Source organism: Pleurodeles waltl, chromosome 9 (assembly GCF_031143425.1).
Source record: "Pleurodeles waltl isolate 20211129_DDA chromosome 9, aPleWal1.hap1.20221129, whole genome shotgun sequence".
In the NCBI taxonomy this organism is placed as follows: domain Eukaryota; kingdom Metazoa; phylum Chordata; class Amphibia; order Caudata; family Salamandridae; genus Pleurodeles; species Pleurodeles waltl.
Genome location: NC_090448.1, coordinates 1,052,460,252 through 1,052,473,695, shown reverse-complemented (window position 1 = coordinate 1,052,473,695; position 13,444 = coordinate 1,052,460,252). Strand labels below are relative to the sequence as shown.

The 13,444-nt window shown below is 45.7% G+C and overlaps 1 protein-coding gene across 1 annotated transcript in view; it reads right to left on the bottom strand.

The window, feature by feature from the left end:
• The window catches only part of CDKL1 (cyclin dependent kinase like 1), a 259,570-nt gene that overhangs the window by 195,745 nt on the left and 50,381 nt on the right, over positions 1–13,444 (bottom strand). The window lies entirely within an intron of this gene.

Genomic DNA, 13,444 nt, shown 5'->3' with positions numbered 1-13,444 from the left:
GCTACGACATATGAAGAAGATTTACGGGCCTGTTTACAGAAAGAGAAGTCTCAGTAGGGCATTGTAATTAAGGTTTTGGCTGGGGAAAATATGAACTCAAGCTGGACTGCCTAAAACAAATAAAGCTGACAAATGGAAAGCAAGAAAATGTGAGTTACAAACCACAAAGCCAATGGCAAGCAATGGGCAGAATGCATTCCTAGGTCAACTTTCTGAATGTCCCCAAGATGTCTTTAGCGTGAGGTACAAACCACAAATGGACAGACAACAGGCAGAATGCATTCCTAGGTCAACTTTCTGAATGTCCCCAAGATGTCTTTAGCAAACCAGGCAGCTGTGCTCTCTGGTAGGCTGTGACCTAAAAACTGGCCTAAAACAAACGCAGATCCTCAAAGTTTCCCATACCTGTCAAACACTTAAACATGTCTTCACAAGTTCAAAACTGCCCCAATTTGAAAGGTGGGCCACTTTTCAGCTAACTCAATAACGATGCCACTTTTATTTTGGTGCCAGGGCCTATTTTCTGTCCCAGTCCGACCCTTCAGTCGGACACTTGGCACAGAAACAAACAGGGCTCAGAGAGAAACAGAGCACTCTAAGACAGGAGCAGCAAAGGCAGATGGGTGGGCGAGAAACATCCGGCGCAGAGAGAGACACAGGGGCAAAAAAGAGGCTGGGCTGACAGAGGCAGCGTGCCCAGTGCCTAGATTTCGGAATGTGTGTGCATTTGTGTCAACGCGTGCACAGAGCGTGCTTAGGTTTCACAGTGGCAGTGTGTTTGCAAAAGTGTCTATGTGCACATGTATTTTGTCTTTGTATGTGTCTGCAGTGCCGTGGGTGGTATGTTTATGTGCACATATGTTCACAATAAAGATCGGCATATTTGCTTTGCCAGTGCTTATTTGTTTGCTTGTGCAGTTGATTTACTGTACCCTCACTCTAGGCTCCCTCACAGTTATAGCAACAACCCTTTAATGTATCATCTGCCTGGTAGCGCCTGCATTCCTTGCTCTGTGCCTCCATTCTAACCGCACCCGGCGCTCACAAGCTGAATCATAAACGGTAGCACGGCTACCTCTGTGGGTTTCAAACAACTCCACTGACAAAAAATGTCCTAAAGGGTAGAGGTACTTTGACGTAATTCACCTTTTTACCTCTAATAACATCAAACGCTTGCCTTGTGTTCCCACATAGCGCATTTTATCGGCCTTTTACTGACGCTGAGGGGCTAGGGGGACGTCAAAGATGAACTATAGAATGTAAACTTGCCCCTTAGAGGCCTCTTCCCTCCCTGTGCCTGTCCCTTCCCTCGTGGCCACTTATACCAGGGTAGCAGGGGCAGTGCCAGGCGAAAGCTGCTACCCCTGGAAATGCCTTTTTATGGAAGGCTCGTGCTTTCAGCATCTCTATGTATGCGTTGTTTCAAATGTCTTCTCCCGTAAAAAGAAATCCCCCCCCCCAAGCCACGTAACTTGGGTTTAAGAAAAAACCCTTTCATTTGTCAATGTCTACATGAGCCCCCTCGCCAACATCGTACGCAAGCACGACATCATCATCACCTCCTACGCCGACGACACCCAACTTATACTCTCCCTCACTAAGGACCCCGCCAGCGCCAAGACCAACCTACAAGAGGGAAAGAAGGACGTCGCAGATTGGATGAGGCTCAGCCGCCTAAAGCTGAACTCTGAAAAAACGGAAGACCTCATCCTCGGCAACACCCCGTCCGCCTGGGACGACTCCTGGTGGCCCACGGCCCTCGGCACCGCACCGGCCCCCGCAGACCACGCCCGCAACCTCGGCTTCATCTTGGACCCTCTTCTCACCATGACCAAGCAAGTCAACGCCGTGTCCTCTGCCTGCTTCCTCACCCTCCGCATGCTCCGCAAGATCTTCCGCTGGATCCCCGCCGACACTAGAAAAACCGTGACCCACGCCCTCGTCACGAGCCGCCTGGACTACGGCAACACCCTCTACGCTGGAACCACAGCCAAACTCCAAAATCGCCTGCAACGCATTCAAAACGCCTCGGCCCGCCTCATCCTCGACGTACCCCGCAACAGCCACATCTCCGCACACCTGAGACACCTGCATTGGCTCCCAGTCAGCAAAAGGATCACCTTTCGACTTCTCACCCACGCACACAAAGCCCTCCACGACAAGGGACCGGAATACCTCAACCGACGCCTCAGCTTCTACGTCCCCACCCGCCTCCTCCGTTCCTCTGGCCTCGCACTCGCTTCCGTCCCTCGCATCCGCCGCTCCACGGCGGGTGGGAGATCTTTCTCCTTCCTGGCGGCCAGGACCTGGAACTCCCTCCCCACCAGCCTCAGGACCACTCCGCTTTCCGAAGACTCCTAAAGACCTAGCTTTTCAAGCAGCAGTAACCCCCTCTTTCCCCTAGCGCCTTGAGACCCGCACGGGTGAGTAGCGCGCTTTATAAATGTTAATGATTTGATTTGATTTGCATCAAAGGGGGCATTTGAATGTTAGGTGACTGCGGAAGCGCATTTTCTTGGGAGAGGGTCTCTGGATTACTCGAGATCTCCTTGTACAAAATGACGTACTACCAAAGAATGCGGCGGGGAATTCATCACCCCCTCCTTCCCCCTCACCCCCTCCCATGGCCCCGTCGACACACGTGTCCTCTGTGTGTTATTGGCTCAGACCTTCAGTTGGATCAGCAAGTCATGAAATACAAGGACTTCAAATGTTCACGATAAAGTAATGGAATCCACCTGTGTTCAAGGTTGAAAAGAAAAGTGAAGAAAATTGAAGGTACAGGAGCAGCCAATCGGCTTCGAAGGAATTCAAGGGGAGAGACTGGCCATTTGAAAGTGTAAGTACACTTTCTGAGGTTGTACCTTATTTTGAGAACTACCCACAACGATATACATAAAGCACCTGTGAAGCAGCGCTTGGGTTCGCAATATGGACGGTACACGTCGTTAACATGACGACGTTTGAAGCCGGTTGTCCATATCGCTTCTGTCGGCGTCGCTGCCGGGGCTGGTTGGTTGCTAACTCCCTGTTTGCTAAATATTTACTAGGCAGCATTATTGCCGATCAGATGATTGATACTGTATGCATCCCACAGCCTTATCACACAAAAACAAACACTCGGCTTCTCAATAAAGCGCCTCTGTTGCTATTTGCCGAGGCCGAGGGCCCGCGCAGGCCTCCACACGTTGAGTCAACACCGGTGCACTGCGGCCCGCGCGCGCTTCTTGGGGAGAGCAGAGCCTCGTTTGTCTTTATTTCTTTACCACAAACGACCGATTCATTTTCATCTGCTTCCGTGGATTGCCAGCCCCGCCAACCCGAACGCACTCCACTCAGAGTTTTATTGTTCTGGGGTTTCGCCATGGTCGTTGCGTCTTCTCTCTACCGAGGACTAGTCCAGGCTTAGAATCAAGTCTGCAACACGCCAAATCGAGCTCGACAATAAAGTTGATAAAAAAAATATTAAAACGGGTCACTGGCCGTATTCACCGAGAAATGTGTCGGCCTAAGCCTCGTAGTCACGTGCCTATAATTGGCACACATCAACACCTTGTGGATTCTTGAGGTGGGCGTGCCACCTTAATAACAGGGGAGTCGAGCCAAGGGGTTGGCTCAGCTCTTAGAGCCCGTGCAAGAGCAGAGCCATGAAAATGTTTGCTATGTAGATCATACAACAAACATAACGTACAATAATGATAAAGTCTCTTCAGCTTCCAAAATAGGGTATTTTTTTAACATGTGGACGCTTTGACATTAATAAGTCACATTATAGAAATGTGCCACAGTAAACAGGAATGCTGAAGGTGGTATGTAATATATGTAGTACATGCACTGCAATGTACTGTGCTGTAATGTGATGCACTAGTATTGCACGTATACACTGCTTGGTGTATGGTGATAGACTCAATGCTTGAGTCAATGAACAGTCTTTTCTTTTTGGAATGTGGTGTATAACAACCCAGTTTTGTAAATGTAGTCGGGAATGTGTGTTGAAATTAATAAAACAGATTACAAAAAAAAAGTCACATTATAACACTGTATTAAAAAGTACTTATTGAAAGGGTCAGTTTACAAACATGAACGTAAAACCATTCATGCCCCTCCCCATTTTCACACTAGAGACAGTTATCAGTGACCTAAGAAGCATGACATTTGTCATGTCCACCCTGTGTGTGGCTCAAATTATTACAAAGCAATATCATAGTCTAACAAATCAAACATAATAGTTTTTTGTTCTGAGTTATTCTGAATTCAAGTATTTGGAAGCGTTTTCATATGCCAATATGAAAAAAGGAGTTTTGGTGAAATAAAACCTTTGCCTAATATCATTAATTTAAGCAGAGAAGCAGCAATTTATCCAGGTTTTCTGGTTTCACTTAGTACAAATCACTAAATGGGTATCTGTATCTTATTTTTTATGTTAAAGCTTTGTTTTTACCTCTTTGTGCATTTTCTGATATTTCTTTATAGTGCAAACTCGACCCAAAGGTACTGGAGCCCCTTACAGGAATACCAGTTGCAGTACAGAGGGTCAAATTCATTTTTGCAGGATGTTGAGCCGACGCCTAGACTTGAACCTTGTTCCCCAGTTGGAAAGTAGGTACCTCTGGCTATAACACCACATCCTGGGTAGAGCAATGTTGGCAAGCAGAAGCCACACAAAAGCTCGACTCCAACGGGCCTGAGGATCCAACAGAACCTCGAGCTGAGTCAGAGACTGTCTTTAGGCTCTAGCCTAGCTCAACCTTTCATTGTCTCGCTCACCACTAGTCTATTCACAAACATCCCCTGAAGAACACCTGGACATCTCCTTGACTCACAGATTTCAAGGTGTACTGCTAGGCGACCGTGCACACAGGCGGACTCACTGACACATTCATGACTACAGGAAGTAGAACTATTTTACGTGCCATTAGAAATCGCCCCAAAATGTCCCACTCCCTATCAGTAAAGGTGCATAGAGGCCACAGTCTGTTTTATTTGCACATAACTATTTATTGGACAATACAATTTATAGACATTTTAGGGCTAGTTCATAAAGGCATGTAAAAATAAGCGAAGTATACTATAGGAATAGTACTTCAAGTACTCCAAAATGCCTTTGTGATGAGGACCGGAGTAAAAAACAAAAAATGTGCAAAAAAGTGTAAAAGGACAGATGGAGGTGTACAGCTCCACCTGCACTTCATTCTACACACTTTTCTTGTTATTCATAAAGCAGGTGAAATAGTGAGCCTGGAAAGCCACAGTGCAGGGAGCAAATACCTAATATTACACTGGTAACGTAACTTTTTTAACGCTACTTGTTTCTCCAGTGCAGAATAGTGCAAAGTATACAATTTAGCACAGTGGCTGGGCAGCCGAAAGTACAACACAGTTGTTTTTTAAATCTTATTTTCCTCCATGGGAGGAGGGGGGAGGGAGGTACTTACCCTATCTTCTCAGCAAACCTTGGGGTATTTCTACTCCTCTGGGTTTCAGTCTGCTAATGCCTGCAACTGCAAGTTTGTGGAGATTCACAAACTTACCAGGCAAACCTCCCTTTCTAACAGCCACTTTATACCCCTTGAGGCAGATTTATTAGTGTAGATTTCTCAGGACTTGTGGTAGAGAAATACACAGTAGTAAATCCATTTTTGCCTGTCAAGAATCTTTTTGTAAATTTCTTTCATGTGGTAAATGTAACTGTTTGAACCATTTTTCTAGGTTTACATCCAAAAATACCTTTATGAATTGATCCATTACTGTGATTTGGTGCAGTACGAACAGGAGCAAGTGTTTTGGACTTGTCACAATGCACATTTTCTTCCTTTTCCTATTTGCATCAACATGCTAAATATTTTGTTCATTTGGAGCAATCACACCTTCTACGCTTCCTGCAAATATGGGGAAGAGTGGGTAATTTCCCCACTAAACTTGCACATTTACTCCATATTTTTGTAAAATGAAATCAAAGCAGGTGGAATAAGACATCAGAGAACACCCACAAAGTTTGTGGGTGACCAACGCATTCTCACAGCTACTTACATGCCCGACTCCTAGGAGCACTCTGTTCCCTCTGTTACCCTAAGTGTGCAACTGCAGAAAATCCAGCACTCTTGCCCTTTCCTCAGTAGGAAGTTCCACCTGCGAGTATAAATATCATCAGTTCCTGTTTCTGTGAATCAGGATCAGCCATTTGCGCTTGCAGGTGACACTTTTTGTGCGCATAAGCATAACTTAATTGCATTAAGAGGTCTGTGAGTTAGGCCCCAATGCAATTTACCATCCTGTTTCCTCAACAGTCTTAACCCCTCCCAGACGTGTGAGAGCATGCCAACCCCCTGCCAGCCATTCTCTTGTCTATGTACTCCGTAGCCTTTTCCCAGTCCCCCTCCCTGTTCCTCAACAAACAAGAGGGAAGACGTTGCTGGAGTATTAACGGCTGCAGTTTTATTACATTATACATTACATGGTACCCAACAAAACATGGCAACTAGTGGTTATAAACCTGTTCCATGTATGAACTATTTGTTTCTCAGCCTTCCCGATTGTCCTTTGGGTTTGTTTATCAATATTGCTTGTAGTCAGTTTTTACGCACAGCCTCCACAACAACAGCCCCCTTAGTCAGGTACCCAGAGTTTGGCAGCAAGGCTTCTACCTCGCTACCAGTCTCTTCCTTGGGCTGCAAGTGTCGTGTCTGCCCGCTGCTGACCCTTTCCTGGCTCCTGCCTGCTCCCCATGCTCCCGCTGTAAGGCATCCGAAGGACATTGAGCAGGTCTTTGTTTTTTGCTTCCACTACGCTGCCTATGATTTCCTGACCACATGCAGCTCCCCTCTTTTGCAGCTCCCTACAGGAAAACGAGCTGTTCCGGTGCCCCCACTATATTTAGTAGCAGCATGTCCATTCCTGCCCCAGATAAGTGCATCATCTGCCAATGTGTGACATCCAATGCCATTTCCGTCCATGCCTAAGTTGCACATGCCGTGTCTGCTTTTGCAACTACCTCCTCTAGTTGACTCCGTCACCCACTAGTGTCCCGGCCATCAGGCCTCCGAAGCACAACTGTTATGGCAACTCATTTTTTCTGACGGCCTACAGGCCACCCTTGTGTGTTTTACTCTCTTTCAGATACTTACACCCACCTGCCTCTGCATGTAGCTATGGGGCAACTAAAGGACGGTCACTGTATTTGGTGATCTCAAAGCATCTCTGTTCCTTCTAACAATGTTGAGTTTTACCTACTTCCACTTGTGCAAGCCTATCACAGGAGCTATGTGATTTGTGGAATTACTTGTGAACGGATGGGACCTATGACTCGCAGGCGTACAGGCCCCTGCCCCCTGCCAGGGCCTGAAAGAATGTAGCAGTTTCCTTTGCAGAATTTATGTGGAATGCCGAACAAAATGTAATGTTATTATGTAAAACAGCGGTCCGCCAGTTTCCTATTTTTTTTTAACTGGACCCATGTGTACAATTTTGACACAAGGATCTAATTTGAGCTGAAAAACAGTAAAAAAAGTAAAAAAAATGGGAATAATAATCACTTGCATTCAGTTTGCTTCACGTTGTACTTGTGCTCTTGTGATACAATTTTTTCCTGAACAAAATGCAAATTACACAATGTGATGTAATGACTTAATTTCGGGCATCTTGCATAACAATACTAAAATAAAATACACAAATTGACGAGAGATAATACTGCCATGAAAGAAATTTAACCCAGGCCTACTTGAAATTAATTTCCTCATGCAAATTGGGGGTAAGCACCACTATAGAAACAAGGCAATATCACAGAAGCATTGACCCTCACTGAATGTGGTCCCAAATTTGAACACAAGAAACGTGATCAAGCTGCCTATTCCTCTAATGAGACCTGAAGCCTCTCTTGTGGCTTCTAGTTGTTTCGGGAGCCTGGAAATCTGCTACTGTCTGCCTAACGTACAACAACCAGCACCCTCAGACTAACAAGATAGACATTTGAATGGTCTGACGTACTTCACATCAAGTCACGGCCAATCCATTATAAGGTTAAATTAACCAAGCAGGCACGATGTCTTGCTATGTGTATTTGTAAAGCGCACTATCACCTGCGAGGGTATCCTGGTGCTGGAGTACTTCCTTCACTACAGGCATTGTTAAGTATTCCCCCAATTTGTTTGAGTCTTGTTTTGAGGCAGGGTTGAGTTGCCAACTGCTGAGAGTAAGGAAGGGTGTGCATTTCATCAGGGCTCTGTGCCAAAGAAAATGCATCTCTTCTGTCTTAGCAATAGCACTTTTCGAAGCACATACCTTCAATTTCCGTAACTCTCCCCGTTCCTCTCCATTTCATCTGCTCTTGAGTCTGTTTTGTGATAAAGGTCTTGAAGCCACAGACAACATTACCACTTGATCTGGCCGTGGGAAGACTGTGGAGTTTATACAATGAATAAAATATTTACCCGTGCCCGACTCACCTCAAGATTATGTTCCTTTCTTGTGTTAAGTGGCCTTCTGATGATGACTTTCTTGCCAATTTTTTTCACTGTATTTTTTTTTTAGATTATGTAAACAGTACATACAGACAGCACAATAGAACAAATGATGTAGAGTGGAATTTCATACCACAATGTTAACTTCGTGCATGATAGAGTATGTCATTAATGATGCCTACTGAATATTTCTTTTTAATTTTTCTCAGTTACAATTTACAACATGACGCTGAGGTCTTGGATAGATCCACAAAAGTTTCTCTGAGGAAAATTAAAAGTTAGATCACTAGCATGCATTGTGGTAATTAAAGCATTAATAACAACACAACTGGATAATTGAATTTCACTCTGCATTAGTAACTATCTTCACAGAGTTTCCCAAGAGAAACATTTTGTGCTGGAAGAGTTAGAAATACTAAAGACAGAATTCAGCAGTTACACCACTGAGAAGTCATTCCATGACAGATGGATAGATTAATCTTTCCTAGTGAGGATGGTAAATTGTAAGAAGTTTAATGTTGATAGCTGTAGAAATTGTGCTTTAAGTGAAGCAGACTAACTTAGGGGCTGTCGTCCACCTTCAATGTGATGTTGTACTACACTAAGTGATTAACTTTGCTGTTTCATTCTCTGTTAGAATAAAACATTATTTGGCTCCAAAGAGCAAGTAGAAGACTTTGCTGAATGTTCTAAACAAAATGTAATTTTTTCAAGGATGAGTTTAGCAGATCTGGAGAACATGGCGGCCGGCTACTTGGCGGGCCGTGGGAGAGTACGCTCTGCGGGGCTCTGGAGTGAAAGCATTGGTAGCGTGTGCAGCTCACAACACAGCACAGCCCAGGCAGGAACCCAGAATGTTAGGATATCAGTAAGAGTTTGCCTACTTACAGAATTCGTAGGTAGGAGAGCGGGCCAGGATTTAGACGCGGTGGAGGGGTCGCAATGCGGAGATGGCTCAGAGCAAGCCATGCCCTGGTCCAGAGCGGCATCTGACCTCCAATGTGGGGGTAGGGGCGGCCGCAATAATTCCCTTCCGGGGGAAAGGCAGCAGCCTCAACATATGCGATAACAGTGGCAGGATTGCTGAGAAGAGGCCCAGACTCTGTCTGCTGCAATTTTGGCCCCAGAGGAACGAGGAAACTTAGATTCCTCTGCTTTGACTGCAGTACAGCTTGGGGTGGGGGAGATGCCAAACTCCCAGGGGTAAGGATAAGAGCTGTTTGTGGGTCTAGGGGCTTGGTCGGCAGTAGACAAGAAGGGGGAGCTGCCAGAATGAATAAATATGGCAGGAGCCCTGTGCCGTTGGGGAAGCCCCCCTTAGAACAACTAGTACTGGCAATCAAGGGCGTCAAGTTAATAGAGCTAAAGTTATCCCTAACTTAAAAAGTAGTAAGTCATTGAATAAAAGACCAAAGATCACCCCTTCTTAAAGGACATATTTTAGGGTTTTTCCTAAATCACCAGCCTGTAAGGAAAGAGAGTCTTCACAGCAGGATTGGCATCTTGACAAGGCTGGTCCAAAAGGCAGTATGAATTTGGGAGAAACCCAAATTGAGTGTTGTCCCAACAGATATCAAAAGCCTTGGAGGGCTTAGATTTAGAGGAAATGGGAGATGCAGGTTCTCAGATAAAGGTCCCAGAGCTGGTCCCATAGGTGGGGCTGTGCTGAACAGTAATCCCCAAGCGCTAGAGGTCGATGAGTTACATAAGTTAGAAGGGGCTAATCAGCAGCAGGATCGAGAGCCCATGGGTATAAATTTGTTGAGGGAGACCCCACTACAACTGTAGCCTCTCAGTTAGTCTATTGCAGGCATGCTAACATTCCTATCTATGGAAGTTAGGAATGGTTTTGAGATCTCTAACATGAACCAGAAGGAGGTTAGAGGTTTATGTGAGAGGGTTCCGGAGGGAATGGAAGGTGGCCATCTGAAAGGACTTGTAGTCTGCCTGATTAAACAAGGAGTGCAAATCAAAGATGCAGAGGAATATATCGCAAGGGACATTCAAAGGGTGCATAGGGATCCTTTCAGAAAGCCCCTGAATAGAGACAAGCCTAGGAAAATTCTGGTTAACTTCCACTACTGTGCAATTAAGGAGCGTATTTTAGCGGCTGCGCTGAAACAGAAGTCACTACTGGTGGAGGGAGTTCCCTTTTAAATTATATTGGACCTTTCAAGTACAACTCTCAATAAGCAATGGGAGTTGGGGAAAAGAACTGATGTATTGAAGAGGTTGGGGGCCACGGCTCAATCGAAGTTCCCCGCTACCCTGAAAGTAATGGCAAATAATAAAAAAGTATAACCTCAAGGACTGCAGGAAAGTAGACGATTTAATGAAACCTCTGGAAAAGGGCAGTTAATACGGACGAAAGATGGAAGCTTTCTCCCTCCCTTCTAGGTCAGTATTCTTTGAAGGTGGGCTAGGTTGAAGAAACAAAAAAGAAAGGAACAAAAGTCATGGCATAGTGATATGTACGTCAGTTAGTTCTGTGTAAGAGCTAAGCTCGAGCTCAGCGGGGTCCCGCCTAAGGTGGTTACGTCAAGAGAAAGGAGGTAGGGTGGGTTCTCCTAGGAAACCATGGGTTGGGGTTGAATTGGGAGAGGTTGGGGGAGTGGGAGACACTGGGTGGGGAGCATGTGGGAAAAAAAATGTGTTCTCAGAATGGCGGAGACGTGGTGGGTTTAGGGGGGTTATCCGAGTTGGATTTGGATGTAAAACATAGATGGTGAAGGCAGAAGTGTTGAGGTTTCTGTCTTGGAATATTAATGGCTTACGGCGAAGTAGTACTAGTTCTACAAGAAACACACCTGTCTAAGGAATAATGTATCAAGTTGTTCAGACCATGCAGGTGGATGCAGAAGATAGTAAGCACTAGTCAGAGTGGGGGTAGTAAAGGTCTAGCTATTTTACTAAAAAAACATCCTAATCTTTCCTTCCAGGAGGGGGAAGTAGACAAGGCGGGGAGATGGGTAACTGGGAAACTGGTGGCGTATGACTCCGCATTTACTTTGGTGGGGTATTATTGGCCAAATAAGGATGACACCGCTCCCCTGATTGATTTATTGCCACATCTGCTGAAATTCTCTGATCCTATTATATGGATGTGGGATTTTAATGATTCACTGAATCATGAATTAGACAGATCTTCAGGTAGTAGATCAAGGATCAATGGAAAAATGGAATACAAGTGTTATCCATGATGTCTCAGTTGGGGCTGTATGATGTATGGAGAGAGAGGATGGAGCCCAAACGTGGATGCATGTCTAATAACAAAAAATATAGGCATCAGTCTAGGATCGATTTTGTTTTAATAGACAGGAGTTTAAGTGGGAGTGTGGAGGAGATAATGCATGTTGGGGTTCACCTATCAGATTTCTCTGCAATTAGCCTGAATGTTCGGTTATGCTGGTCATAGTAGGTGGACACTAGATAGAACTCTATTATTAGATGAGAAAGTGGTAACAGAATTACCTGAAGATGTAGAGGAATTTTTCAATTTAAATGCGGGGTCGGCTTCGCCAGCTTTGGCGTTTGATGCCTTTAAGGCTTTTTTACCAGGGAGACTGATGAAGGCGGCATCTTTCAAGAGGAATGCATATAAAGAAGAGATTAGTAGGCTGGAAGAGCTTGTGCAGCAGATAGAGCTGAGATTGACTCCTCTGGATCTTGATGATGGGTAAATTGATCAACTGCGTAAGTTAGATCCGGAATTTCGATATGAGCTTGCAGATGTGGTAGAGAGAAGAATTAAAAAGAGGTGTGAAGTAAACAGGGTGGAGCACTTTGAGTATGGGGAAAACTGTGGTAAACTGCTGGCCTGGAAAAAAAATTCAGACTAAGTTAGGAATAGGGTGAAAGAAATACACAGTAAGAATTCTGGGGGCATTAGCAGAAGCAGTGAGGAAATTGGGGAAGCCTTTCGGAGTTTCTTTAAGGCATTATATGGAGCGAGCTTAGTGGTGTCACTGAAGGTAGTTAAGAACTGGCTAGTGGATTTAGGTCTAACTACTTTAAGTAAGGAGGTTAACCCCTTGGGTGCCCAGGACGTACTCGTTTGCACCGCTCGGGTGCCGAGGATGTAACTTTAGGTCCTGCTATGGGCCTTCGGGGGAGGTGCTAGTGATCCCCCCGATGGCCGAGCACCACCCTCCCATGGGCAGGGATGGAAAGGGAAATCGCTTCCCTTTCCACTCACCCTCCTGAACCCCCCCCCCCCCCAATGATGTCTGATGACGTCAGTGCGTGATCGCGCGCTGACCTCATCAGAGGCCGCCCCCACCGATCACCTGCTGGTTGCGGGAGAGGCATCAAAGGAAAGGAAAGGCCTTTCCTTAACTTTGATGTCTCTCAGAGCATTTCTGCTGCCAGATCGTGAAGCGATCAGGCAGCAGAAACGTCCACTAAACACCAGGGTGTTTGTTGTTTTCTATTTATATTTATAAGGGGAGCGACCCCTTGAGCAAGGGTCACTCCCTGGGGGGCACATTTTTAAAGGCCTTTTCTGCCCCACCCCCGGGGGCAGATCGGCCTATTGTAATTAGGCCGATCTGCCCCTGGGGTTAGAAATCTCTAGACGCCAGGGATCATTTTTTTGTTTTACTGTTTTTTTACACATGGGGAGCGACTCCGTAAGCAAGGGTTGCTCCCCTTGGGGGGCAAATTGTCTTTAGGCCATTCCTGCCCCCCTTGGGGGCAGATCGGCCTATTTGAATTAGGCCGATCTGCCCCAAGGGAGGCAGAAACCACGAGGCACCAGGGATTTTTGTTTTTGTTTTGTACAGATGGGGAGCGACCCCATAGGCAAGGGTCGCTCCCTTGGGGGGCAATTTTATTTTAGGTCGGCAGACCAGCCTATTTTTATTAGGCCAATCTGCCCCCCAAGGAGGGCAGAAACCACTAGACAGCAGGGATTTCTTTTTTTTGCGTCAATTTCATGCAAGGGTCAATCCCCTTGGAGGGCAAATGTATTTAAGGCCATTTCCACCCCC